Genomic DNA, 14,301 nt, shown 5'->3' with positions numbered 1-14,301 from the left:
CCTTTTCCCACCAACACCAATATTTTTATAACCAATAAATGAAAATGTTCACAAGAAAATGTAAAAAAAAAACCCAAAAATGTCCCTGTGATTGTTCTTCCGGGTTGCTCGCTGCAGTATCCAGGAGGTTAATCTTTAATTGCTGGAGACTCCAAGACAATATTGGAGGGTTTGGCAATGCTTATGGAGCCAGGATCCCCCCGTTTAGTCAATTCAAAGCATAAAGCACTTTTCAGTGTGATGCCCGCCATATCAATTGTGCACATGGATGTAGGTCAGTTCATTGCCCTTGATATTGTGGTTGTCTTTGAGCCTGCATCCAATTTTGGGGGAGAAAGAATTTGGGCCTTTATCTCTTTAATGATGAGGTATAGTGCTGCAGGTCTCTCCTGGTGATCAACAAACTACTAATGAACAGAGGTTTTGCAAACAGCTTTAGCTCCCACGCCCACACTAACCCAACAACCAGCCACAACAAAAATTCAGCGACTTACAAAAATACAGAGGAAGTGAAGACAAGTAGTCACATTCTTCTATCATTCCACTGTGTGCTCCACACCCACACACTGTCTGAGACACAGCAAATCGATTCAGAGGCAGTAAAATAGGCGTCATCCCATCGGGGCGATTCCCTTTGGGCTGGGCTGGGCTCGGCTCCACTCAAGGAACGATATTCCAGGCCTTGGGCAAAACACTGTGGTAAGGCGCAGTACATGGTAAGCTTAGAGAAAACAACAGCATTCATGGTCCTTTGGGCTGCTGGGGTTGTAATTTTCTTTACATGTCCTTGAAGGTTAAATGCCCAGCGCCTAATTAAAAACATCTATGCAGCCTCACTGTGGCAACAGAAGGCGGCATCTTCTAATGTAGTAAAACGTCCCAAGGCGCTTCACAGGAGCGTAATCGGAGAAAATCTGACACCGGACCACATAAGCAGATATTAGGACAGGTGACCAAAAGCTTGGTCAAAGGGGTAGGTTTTAAGGAGCATCTTAAAAGGAGGAGGAGAGAGGTGGGGAGGTTTAGGGAGAAAATTCCAGAGCTTAGGGCCGAGGCAGCTGAAGGCACGGCCGTCAATGGTGGAGCGATGAAAATCGGGGACGTGCAAGAAGCCAGAATTGGAGGAGCGCAGAGATCTTGGAGGACCGCAGGGCTGGAGGAGGCAATACACTTGGACATTGTGCAATAGCCATCTTGTGGCGATGAATTAAGAGAATCTTACAGTTAGCTGCCACCACTAAGGCGATCTTATTGAAACATATAAGATTGTGAAGGGGCTTGATCGGGTGGATGCAGTAAGGATGTTCCCAAGGATGGGTGAAACTAGAACTAGGGGGCATAATCTTAGAATAAGGGGCTGCTCTTTCAAAACTGAGATGAGGAGAAACTTCTTCACTCAGACGGTAGTAGGTCTGTGGAATTTGCTGCCCCAGGAAGCTGTGGAAGCTACATCATTAAATACATTTAAAACAGAAATAGACAGTTTCCTAGAAGTAAAGGGAATTAGGGGTTACGGGGAGTGGGCAGGAAATTGGACATGAATTCAGATTTGAGGTTAGGATCAGATCAGCCATGATCTTATTGAATGGCGGAGCAGGCTCGAGGGGCCGATTGGCCTACTCCTGCTCCTATTTCTTATGTTCTAAGAACAGATTTGCAGGCACCAGCACTTCACCCAATGCACAGTTCAAAGCGCTCTAAGTATAACCCAAGTTTGGAAGGGCTGAATCTAGAATTGTGCCATTGGTTGTTTTTGCTCTGTTCAAGTGGGCATTGCGTGAACATTTCACACCCCGACCATTATGCTTTCATCCACCACTTGGCTTTTTCAAATCCCAGTGAAAAGATGGAGGTCTTTGATTAGTACTTGGGTTATCGTGGGACTTCAATGAAAAAGGAAAATCAGGCGGGGAGTATAACGAACAGCCAATTCTCTACGGAGAAGCCAGTTTGCTTCCCGCCATCACCCCCACCTCGCCAAAGCTAAAAAATTACCCCCAACGATTTGTCAAGATTATTACAGAACTGGAAGGAAAGGCGAGCTGGTTGAGGCAGACAGTAAATGAGCATCATCCTATTCGCCGGTGGGACCTGGAAATACATCTGTCTGACTCGCCTTGATCCAGCAACAGTGGAGCCCCAGGTTATTTTTTTCCGTGGGGCATTTTAACTGGCAGCAGATTCACCGGTTCCACATCCATCCACAGAACTCTGTCTGTTGGGAAAGTAAATGGCGGAGTGTGGTGCCAACATGTCTAAACCCGAAGTACAGCGTAGAAGCAACTATAAAGGATGTATTTTGCAGAGAAAAGGAGACAGCAAGGCTGAAGAATGCCCCCTTAGAATTCATCCACAACATTTTTGTCTTGTTTTTACCACAGATCACTGGGATAATCCCCTTAATCTTTTCACATCTGGTTTCTAACATCTCCACAACCACCAGATGAAAACAAAAACCGCGACTGCTGAAAATCCAAAATAAGGGCAGAGATTGCGGTAAAAATACAAGGCAGGCCGCTCAGAAAACGGTTCATATTTAACGGAGCTCCAGATAACTAAAGATTGCATGGATGGGTTGGGGGTGTGGGGTGTAGGGTTTGTGGGTGTGAGGTATGGGGTTTGGGGGTGTGGTTCTGATGAAGGGCCCCACCCGAAATGTCAACCTATCTTTATTCTCTCAGAAGCCGATTGTCCTCTTGTGCATTTCCAGTTTTTCCAGCGTTAGGGCTGAAATTCCTCTTTTAAAGAAAAATGAGAGAATAACGACCACCTGCATTTATCTAGCACCTTTCACGCAGTAAAACATCCCAAGGCGCTTCACCAGAGCGATTATCAAACCAAATTTGACACAGAACCACATAAGGAGATATTAGGACAAGTAATCAAAAGCTTGGTCAAAGGGGTAGGTTTTAAGGAGTGTCTTAAAGGAGGAGAGAGAGGTAGAGAGGAGGAGAGGTTTAGGGAGGAAATTCCAGAGCTTAGGGCCTAGGCAGCTGAAGACACGGCCACCAATGGTGGAGCGCTGAAAATCGGGGATGCCCAAGAAATCAGAATTGGGGGAGCACAGAGATCTCGGAGAGTTGTAGGGCTGGAGGAGGTTACAGAGATAGAGGGACAAGGCCATGGAGGGATTTGAAAACTTGGATGAGAATTTTAAAAATTGAGAATGCCAGTTTCTCTCAAAGTTTTCTAATGCAATCACATGCTCCCAGTGCACTTCCTGCTAGTCTCATTAGCAAGTAGCGAATTCCAGACAAAAACAGATACCCATTTTTCATCAAAAGGGGAAGTTCATAGCCAATCATCTCTTCCCCATTTCACCTCCGCAGCTGCCCATCTCTTTATATCCCTTGATCTTTTTATTAAACTTGTAGCTCTGCTTCTTTCGTTTTCACAATTGATGTTTTAAAAATTAAATCTGTGCTGTGTCATGGCCTAATTGACTGACGCTGTCAACTTGGTTGGCAAAGTAGTGTGTGGTAAGAGATGGGACTCCCAGCTATCTAACCAGAATATACATATATATAAAAAAAAATTGCTGTGAATGCTTTACCAAAGGGATGTCCAAGCTTTCTGTTTCCATGAGCCACATAACTGTATATCGTAGAAAGCAAAGAAAGAACTTGCATTTATAAAGCACCTTTTACAACCTCAGGACATCCCAAAGCGCTTTACAGCAATGAAGTACTTTTTGAAGGTAGTCACTGTTGTAATGCAAGAAATTTGCACACAGCAAGGTCCCACAAACAGCAATGAGATGAATGACTAGATAATCTGTTTTAGTGATGTTAGTTGAGGGATAAATATCGGCTAGGACACCAAGGAGAACTCCCCTGCTCTTCTTCGAATGGTGTCATGGGATCTTTTACGTCCACCCAAGAGGGGCCTTGGTTGAACGTCTCTTCCGAAAGACCGTGGAGCTGCAACGAGGGGGGGGGGGTGGGGAAGGGAAACACATAGAAAAGTTTGAATCCGTGCCGAGTTGCCTGATCTGAAAAGGGCTGGAATATCAGGCCTCGGATGTGACATTAGGCCGCTGGGCTGCAGTTTGGACATCCCTACTTTACCACAAGTGGCTCCTGAAGCCAGGTCAACGTTAACACGAGAGGAAATTAAACACTAGGGAAAAAAAAAGATCGTAACTGGTATGGGTAAAAGAGCAGAGAAATAGGAATAAAGGAGAGCGCGCTGAGATGTGGAGCCAACACTGGCACAGGTACATGCACAATCACCCAAATGGCCGCCTCCTTTGCTGAAATTTCTATGATTGGACCAGATTCCAAAAACAATCCACAGGAATACAATATTCTTGGATTCCCACCATAATTCCCTGAGCGTCAGTTCAGGCTCAGGATGGAGTGTTCAATGCCCAATTCCACGCGAGCACAGTTTCTTACTCTCGCTGAATACATAGAAGCATTTCTAGATTTTTTTTGGGTTTCCCACAGATCTGGGAAGTTTTTAAACAAATTATTCTGATCCACTGCTTCCGCCCACCCCCCATTCAAGATGCTGGTTGCGTGCAGCCATCTATCCCACCCCCATCCCACTGTGCTGATCCATTTCTTGAGAAACGTGGGTGAACGGCATTATCCACTACGCATACCAACATTAACATTGGAAAGAGGAGATGAGGTGAATGAAGTGGTGGTGGTTGAGTGATGCTAAGCTTGGGTTTCAAAGCCTATAGATTGTAGGTGGAAGGGAAAAGGGGGTGAGGTGAGGAGATCCACAATTTTGACTTCCTGGGGAGAATGATTTATAGAGTAGGAGCTGGTGACATGATTTCCCATAAATCCTTGGAGAGGGATCCTCCTAACACAATAACTTGCATTTATATAGCGCCTTTAACAAAGTAAAAACGTTCCAAAGCACTTCACAGGAGCGATTACCAAACAAAATGTGACACCAAGCCACATAAAGAGATATTAGGACAGGCTTGGTCAAAGAGGTAGGTTTTAAGGAGTGTCTTAAAAGGAGGGGATAGAGGGAGAGAGATGGAGAGGTTTTAGGGAGGCAGTTCCAGAGCTTAGGGCCTAGGCAGCTGAAGGCATGACCGCCAATGGTGGAACGATGGAAATCGGGAATGCAAAAGAGGCCATAATTGGAGCGCGGAGATCATGGAGGGTTGTAGGGCTGGAGGAGGTCACAGTGATAGGGAGGGGAAGAGATCAGGTGGGATGGTTCATTTTCTAGTTTGAGTCTTTCACTTCCAGGCTGAAAAAATGAGTGTTTATTGAAGCTGATTCCTAGTGGGGGGGCAAAAAGAAACAGATTGATCTTCCTGGTGCACATCTCAGACTGTGGTGTGGAAGACACTTCAAAGCAGATTCCGTAAATGCCTGAGAGTGTTTATCTAACAATATCTTAACCATCAAGACCACATTGATCCTCCTGCTTGTCCTTGCCCTGTAGAACTCTCTTTGAGGCTAATGTGTTGAAATCATGACTCACTGCACAGTCTCCAATGCTAACTCATTCTTTCTCAGGGCCTTTAAACTAGAACCTCATCCCTCCCTCCATCACCCCTCTCTACAGTGCACATGCCTACAATTTTTTCAAGAAGGTTCAATTTCTCAGGACATCAAAGACCAAAAACACATAATTGAAAAAAACAAATTGTACACATTATGCATAACTTCAAACGATACACAAAAAAAATAATTTTTCAAATAGTTTTCTTTTTAGAGAGTATGAAGGACCAACTTCAAAGAACCAGCTGATTTGTGTGTCTAAAGTGTTTACACCAAAATTACTGATGCTCTGTAAATGACATACCCGCCTTCTTTCAGCCATAAGTAAAGCTAAAAGAGTTAGGTTTATTATTAAACAATATGTGATTCCCAGAACCCTGCATGCAAACAGAAAATGGACTTTCTGATGAAAAGGTCATCGACTTGAAACGATGACTCTGTTTCTCTCTCCAGAGATGCTGCCTGACCTGCTGAGCTTTTCCAGCATTTTCAGTTTTTATTTCGCATTTCCAGCATCTGCAGTATTTTGCTTTTGGGAAAATGGAGACTTGTTGGTGCAGCGGTGATAATGGCTCCACCAAAGGCTCATGCTGAGATACTACCGAATCGTACAGATCAGGAAGGTCGCAATTTCCATCCCCAGTCTGTGTTCTGTTCACTGATCTCAGCCTGGGCATCAACTGGACTGCTTTAACTGTTCAGCAATTTTGTGCTTTTTGGGATTGCGGGGGGGGGGGGGGGAGGGTACAGGCAGAAAGGGCCTCAGTTTAACAGAAGGAAAGGGATCATCCAGAGTACTGGTCCCTGATTCCTGTCTAATGACCCCCAATGTAGCTACGTGGGCCTTCAGTTGAAGGCAAGATCATTAGTGATAACCCTTACATTGGACCCCCTGCCATTGGCTGAGCCTAGATTATCCAGTTGGTGTTATTTTAATGCCGGTGGTAATCCATTTAGAGTAACTGTTGTCATTAAAGGAACGTCAATCAGAAAATCCAGGTTTCACTGTCTCGGCTTAAGCATGACGTATGGGCACTTAAGTGAGGACGGATCCTGGTGAACATGAAACCACACCTTAGCCTTCTAAAGACCCACTGTCCGTATCTTGCCACATTTTGCCTTGCCCCTTCCTATGCCCACTTACCTCCTCTACCCTTCCTTCTTTCCTTCTGTTAAACTGAAGCTTTCTGCCTGTCCACGCGGACGTAAAGAATCTCATGGCACTACTCGAAGAGCAATATCCTGGCCCCTATTCCCTCCACGGAAAGTAAGTTAACTACTAGTGGGATCTAACTGTGTCAGAAATGGCTGCTACATTTGTCTATGTAACAAGTCACTGCACTTGAAAGTAATTCATTGCGTGTGAAGTGTTTTGAGACAGAAAAAAAGGTGCTACATAAACGCAAGTCTTTTTTCCTTCTTTCTTTCCGCGGAATCTGTGAGAGACTGTACATCATGGATGCCACACTTGTTTTTTTTATTATATTCATTCACGGGATATGGGCAGCGCTGGCAAAGCCGGCATTTACCGCCCCGTTCCTCGCTGTCCTCGAGAAGGCAACGGTGAGCCGCCTTCTTGTACTGCTGCAGTCCGTGTGGTGAAGGTGCTCCCACAGTGCGGTTTGGTCGGGGCTTTTAGGATTTTGACCCAGCGATGTCGCATTACATTAGCTTCAACTGAGCAATTTCTGGCTGAGGAAAGGCTTTTCATTCACGTCGGATACTATTAGTGTCAGCTGTGGCTCAGTGGGTAGCACTCTCACCACTGAGTCAGAAGATCGTGGGTTCAAGTCTGAATTCAGGGACTTGAGCACATAATCCAGGCTGACACTTCAGGGCAGTACTGAGGGAGTGCTGCACTGTCGGAGGTGCCGTCTTTCGATTGAAATGTTAAACCGTCTGCCCTCTCAGGTGGACGCAAGAGATCCCACGGCACTATTTCGAAGAGCAGAGGAGTTCTCCCTGGTGTCCTTGGCCAACATTTATGCCTCAACCAACATCACCAAACACTGATTATCTGGTCATTATCACACTGCTGTTTGTGGGACCTTTCTGTGTGCGAATTATCTGCCACGTTTCCTACATTACAACAGCGACTACACTTCAGAAGTATTCATTGGCTGTAACATGCTTTGGGGCACCCTGAGGTCGTGAGAGGCGCTATATAAATGCAAGTTTGTTCTTTCTTTCTTTATTGCATTGCCGTGTACATAGGAAAGTACTGAGCGGAAAAGACTCTGCAGTCCAGTTAGTCGGTCCCAAAAACTACCACCTCTCAAATCGCCCCTCTCCCTGAAAAACCTATCTAATTCTCACTTAAATTTTTTCCTACACTACCCTCCCTCCACTGCCTCCCTAACAGTCCATTCCATGTTCTGTGTGAAGTAGCTAAATCTAAAACTGTCTTCTAAGCTTTCAGTGTTCAGGGGTGATGTCAGGAAGCACTTCTTCACACAAAAGGGTAGTGGAAATCTGGAACTCTCTCCCCCAAAAAGCTGTCGAGGCTAAGGGTCGACTGAAAATTTCAAAACCGAGATTGATAGATTTTTTTATTAGGCCAGGGCATTAAGGGTTAAGGAACCAAGGCAGGTAGATGGAGTTAAGATACAGATCAGCCATGATCTAACTGAATGGCGAAACTTCTGTTCCGACGTTCTTGAGCTCGATCCTGATTCCTCCAGTTCTGGAGTCTGTGTCGATCTCGAACATGTTATCGAGGTTCAGCTCATCTATTTGGGCTCATCTTTGGAGCCCCACACATCAGAATAGCCCAGGCTCATACGTGAATAACGGCAAATTGGATGAGGTATCAGAGGGCAACTGTACCTCAATATCAATTTCAGGAGTGGAGGAAACTAAGAGAAAAAAATATATAGATTTTCAGGGTGATGCTGAAAATTTCACTGCAGCTTCATTGAATTACAGGGCACAATTTTTCCAATTATTTTTACATCGACAAGACTTTAATCAGTCGTCAGGGGCACAACTCAGGATTTGTTTCCTAGTAACCATTCTGTTCCTGCCCCTCTTTTTAAAAAAATTTTGTTATGTCTGGATATGTGAGATGGTTTGAAGGACAGAAAGAAACAGCAAAACCCCCAAACAGTCCGAGTGCTCACTCACGTTGAACTTCTAACCAAGAGGTCGGGAGGTCAAATCCCAGGGCTGCCCTTCATTCAGATTTCTGTCTCAGTCGGGCACGTTTCAGCAGATCCAAACTGGACAGCTGGACAAATGCCGTGAAACAAAGAGGCACTCCAGCTCAGCGGAGGAGGGAGGAGCAAGAACTCCATCTAGCCACTTCCAAATGTGTCTCCCACCAAGACTTTAATAACGCTTCCGGCATCTTACTCGTGCTCATCGTCAGGATAGCGGGAACGTTTGTCATTTGATGGGTCATCCTTCTCTTACCACTGCCTTTTAACCCCTCTCTCCCTCACAAACCTTTCCTGGTCACCATCCTCATTCTATTCCTGTTTCCTCCCCCGCACCCCCAGCAGCAATTCTGATCATCCCCAGCACACACCCAGCCTCTTGGGTACCTCTTCAAACCCCAGTCAGTAACCCCATCCATGGAACTCTTCAAACCCCAGTCAGTAACCCCATCCATGGAACTCTTCAAACCCCAGTCAGTAACACCATCCATGGAACTCTTCAAACCCCAGTCAGTAACCCCATCCATGGAACTCTTCAAACCCCAGTCAGTACCCCCATCCATGGAACTCTTCAAACCCCAGTCAGTACCCCCATCCATGGAACTCTTCAAACCCCAGTCAGTACCCCCATCCATGGAACTCTTCAAACCCCAGTCAGTAACCCCATCCATGGAACTCTTCAAACCCCAGTCAGTACCCCCATCCATGGAACTCTTCAAACCCCAGTCAGTGTCCCCACTCTGGGGATCTCTTCAAACCCCAGTCAGTGCCTTCCATCCCAGGGTCCTTTTCGTACACCTGTTCATCACCATTTTCAATATTTGTTGAATACATATGGTGAACATCCAGTGACGAGTGTGAATAAATCACCAATAAACAGATTAACTGGCGATTCATGTCATTGCTGTTCACAAAATAGCTACTCCACTTGCCAACACAGCAACACTGACTGCATTTCAAAGCAATTCATTGTCTGTGAAATACTTTGCAAAATTTAAGAGGCCGATGAGATGCTTTAAAATGCAGTCCTTTCTTTTTTCTTCCCTCCTCTCTTCGAGGTGCTGACTCATGCTGGGATACAGTTCCATGGGCACCAGTCACTCTCCAAAACCCCACCTAAGTCTTCACTGAATCTTGACAGTGAGTATTGGCAGGGAATGGCATGACACTGCCCTAATAGCTCAGCAAAAGATACCAACTGTGCCACCGCAGAGCCTAGTTATCTTTCTACGTAGTCATCGCCTCTTACCCTCGGTCCTATTTTTATGCTGCTTTTAAAAGTTGGAATAAAATCATTTCATTGCAATTAATCAACATCACTCAAAAACAAAGTCCAAAAATAATATTTTTGAAATGCTGGCAGAGAGACATGGTTTCAAGCTGAACAGCACAGGCAACCACATCTCATGTGATTTCCATCCCCAAAGGATTGCACTTACCCTGCTGTATTTGTTTGCTGGTTAGAGGGTGGCCACCTATTATATATTAGTCTCACCACCAAAGGCACACCGCAATCTGCTTCTGTAATCAATCTGACTCTGACTTCTAATCTATACATCAGAGATAGCACTATGCAGCTCTGCAGAGTGTGTCTCTGGGCAACAGAATGTTCTGACCTCCTCAGATGGTGCTCGGCTGCAGCGTGCACAACTGTTCAAACATTCTGCAGGGTTACCGCACACCCTGGACCGCTCTCCCTAAACCCCTCCTCCTTGTTACCACTTTCCTCTCCATCAAAAGCCTCCTCAAAACCTCCTGCTTTGATCATGTCTTCAGTCATCTCCCCAGCTTGCAACCCTCCATCACTTGCTTGATGTCGGATTTCATTTCTGTGACGCACTTTGCGACATTTTTATTACATTAAAGATCTTATATAAATACACGTTGTTGTTCTGTGTTCGTTTATCACATTCCAGCTCCATAGCACAACTTCCTACTGAGGGAAGCTGAACGTGGTTTTAAATTTGCATTTGGTTGCTGATGTTTAGTTTGGAAAACATGCACCTTGATGCACGCAGGCAGATACACACACACGCGCACCGCAACTAGAAACAAGGCAAAAGATTTGCTCAGTTTACTGGTTTTGGAGAAATTGTAAATGTTTTCTTTATACCCATGTTTATAATTTCACTGCAAACATTGAGCAGAGGACATGTTTCTCCGAAAATCCCAGAATTTGAACAGTATTTTCACTTGTCTGAAAATTCATCAACTTGCCGATCCATTGAGGAAGCAATTTGTGCCGTGCTGTCCTAGGAAAGCTACCACTGCCATGTCTTGCATGGAGATGATCACCACATGCTCTGCAACGTTTTAGAATGAAATCCTTTCCCCGCTGGATACTAGGACCATCAGTATGTCCCAAAACAACGGGGTGTGGGCTTGCTCAAATGTGCCACCGCTATGCTTGGGAAGGCAGGGAGAAACCTCTTTCTGAAGAGTTATGTAGAAGTCTATAATAGAATATAAGGACATAAGAAATAGGAGCAGGAGTAGGCCATACGGCCCCTCGAGCCTGCTCCACCATTCAGTCAGATCACGGCTGATCTTCAACCTCAACTCCACCCTCGTGCCCAATCCCCATATCCCTTGAGTGCAAAAATCTATCGATCTCAGTCTTGAATATACTCGATGACTGAGCATCCACAGCCCTCTTGGATAGAGAATTCCAAAGATTCACAACCCTCTGAGTGAAGAAATTTCTCCTCATCTCAGTCCTAAATGGCTGACCCCTTAGTCTGAGACTATGCCCCCTAAGTTCTAGACTCTCCAGCCAGGGGAAAAAGCCTCTCAGCATCTACCCTGTCAAGCCCTCTCAGAATCTTGTATGTTTCAATGAGATCACCTCTCATTCTTCTAAACTCCAGAAAAGTATAGGCCCATTCTACCCAATACTAGGGTGGACTGTACATGGTCTACAGGAGAGCTTAACGGGTTGAATGGCCTTTTGTCCTCGCTTGCTCTCTTACTGAGATGAGGAGAAATTACTGTTGCTTCTCTGTCTAAAACTGGTGAAAGTGACTTTCATCATTGATACTGATGTTGCAGTCACAGGCAGTTATAGACTGCTAGTCCCAGCACAAAGGCTAACAAAAAGAAACAATCTGGAGTTTGCTGAATCAAATCTCCATTTTGCATCTCTCGTTAGCCACAGGGACTCCCCGGGGGCAGAGTGCACCTCAATTGGGCTTTTATGGGCCTAAATTTCCTTCTTTACCCGAAACATGGTTCTTTTCAACTCTGGGAGTGTTTCCCGATTTAACAATAGACGAGACATAACAACATAAATGATACTTTCATGTTCCTCTCGAGAAAGGATTCTTCCACATTAGTCATGACAGAGTGCTCTTCAGGTGGAAGAAACAGAGTCACCTGGGCCACTGAGAGTCCAGGTGACATTTCCGTTGCCTCGTGCAGCCATAGGACCCAAAGAAAAACCTAGAAATGAAGTTTAGGCCAAAGAAGTAAATTGCTCCTAACTCAGGCCTACAAATGCCCCACTAAAGGAAGGTCTTCCCTCATGAATTATTGTTTGATTTCCTATTCCTATCCATGATGTCTAGCAGCGATGGACTCTCCCAACTTATTTAATCTCTTAACAAATGGTACTAGCCACAAGGAAAACTCCCAAGATGATAAAGCTATGTAAAGTTTCACCCCGGCCACCAAAAGGTATCTAGCTCATTAATCTTATCGTTAAGCCATCATTGTATTATTCAACCCTGACCACTTACATTCAACAGATGGCACTTCCACAGTCCCAGCAGCTCAGGAACCATCATAATTCCATAGAGTATTTAATCACCTATGTCTATATGTATCTTTATTGCCTTCAGTCGTGTTCTGAACCAGATGTTCATCCAGCTTTTTAAGCAAGTTAATCAACACAGATTTATTACAGTTATATACGTAGTTTGGAGTTCTGCTCAATTTACCTTCAAAGGAGGGAACAACTTTGCAGAAACTTTCCTCAGGAGATTAAATGGATTGGGCTGAATCCACGATAGAATGAACTGTACATTATCTATTTCTTGCCCTACATTAAAACAGTGCCAACACTGACTGTAAAGCGCTTTGGGACGTCCTGAGGTCGTGAAAGGCATTATATAAATACAAGTCTTCCTTTCTTTCCATACTTTCTTATTGTGTGTGTGTGTGTGTGTGTGTGTGTGTGTGTGTGTTGTTTAAGCACCACTAGGTTGTGGGGGGGACAGGGGGGAGAAACGGGACATGATGTGTTGAAATCTCCTATAGTTTCGGTAGAGCACTTCTATGAAATACTTTGGGTCTCCCCTTCTTCAGAGCTTCAGAGGCTCCATGATAAATTGCAATCCATGTAAAATATACAGCCCTACTCATTACTGTTCACTGGCAGCATTAGGACATGAGTGACTGGCTCCAAAGTGGATGCACTGCATATTTTTCAATCTAAATTAAGCCTCCACTTGTCTCCAGATACAGTTGCATTTCCCAATCACAGGTGTTGGGCCATAAATCTAGTTAAGTGTCTAGTTAACCTCATTTCCAAATCTCACATTACCTCATAAGCAGGATGACTGGTTAATGGTGGCTGGAGAAGTTCAATTCCACATTTATTACCTGGATTTTTACCAAAGTTTTTGGGATCACAATCGCGATTCCATTTGTTTTTGTGAAAAGCAAAAACCAGCGACTTTGTCCCTAACAATATTCTACTGAGCAGTGAGCTTTTTACAAACATTTCCCAAAACTACTGTAGCCGTTCCAGTGCTGTCATTAGGCTATTAAAAAAAAATTCACCTTTAAGCTAACACTTATTTATTTGATACTCATGTTTCATCTCCTCAAACAGCTCCCAGCCAGTGACAAGAGTTGTCACCATTGGTGCTTCACCCGAGTGTAATTCAGCTCAAAATATCCCCTCCAGGCACAACCCGCGTTTTGGCAGAGCAGAATCCAGAATTATACGGCTGGGTGTTTTTGATACTTAAAGCAGACACAGTAAGAACACTTCTCCCATTCTCACTTAATTGAAATGCCAGTGAAAGAAGTGCCTACGATATGAGGCTTGTGAACATTTCACACACCCACCATAATACAGCTGTGGCTCAGTGGGTAGTGCTCGTGCCTCTGAGTCAGAAGGTTGTGGGTTCAAATCCCACTCCAGAGGCTCGAACACAAAAATCTAGGCTAATGCTCCAGTGCAGTACTGAATGAGTGCTACACTGTCGGAGATGCCGTCTTTCGGTTGAGATGTTAAAATCGAAACCCCCGTCTTCCCTCTCAGGTAGATGTAAAAGATCCCGGGGCTACTATTTTGAAGAAGAGCAGGTGTCCTGGCCAATATTTATCCCTCTCAACCAACATCACTAAAAGAGGTTATCTCGTCATTATCAGATTGCTGTTTGTGGGACTTTGCTGTGCACAAATTGGCTGCCGTGTTTCCTACATTACAACCATGGCTACGCTTCTAAAGTACTTAATTGGCTGAAAAGCACCTTGGGAGGTCGTGAAAGGCACTATATAAATGCAAGATCTTTCTTTGCTTTAAATAAATCCTGGTGAAGGCCTGCCAGTTCAGAGCTACAGCTTACTGCAACTGCCTCTGCAATTCTGACAGGGCTTCCGACTGACTCTGTACTAGGTTTTATACAGTCTAAAGATAGGCCACTTCTAGAAAGAGTTATATACAA

General features: G+C 44.7%; 1 protein-coding gene across 2 annotated transcripts in view; it reads right to left on the bottom strand.

The window, feature by feature from the left end:
* Positions 1-14,301, bottom strand: part of smad3b (SMAD family member 3b) — a 101,847-nt gene that overhangs the window by 47,165 nt on the left and 40,381 nt on the right. The gene's annotated exons all lie outside the window — the stretch shown is intronic.

Source organism: Heptranchias perlo, chromosome 34 (genome assembly GCF_035084215.1).
Source record: "Heptranchias perlo isolate sHepPer1 chromosome 34, sHepPer1.hap1, whole genome shotgun sequence".
NCBI lineage: Eukaryota > Metazoa > Chordata > Chondrichthyes > Hexanchiformes > Hexanchidae > Heptranchias > Heptranchias perlo.
Note: the sequence above shows the minus strand (reverse complement) of the source record. Positions and strands in the feature narration are given on the sequence as shown.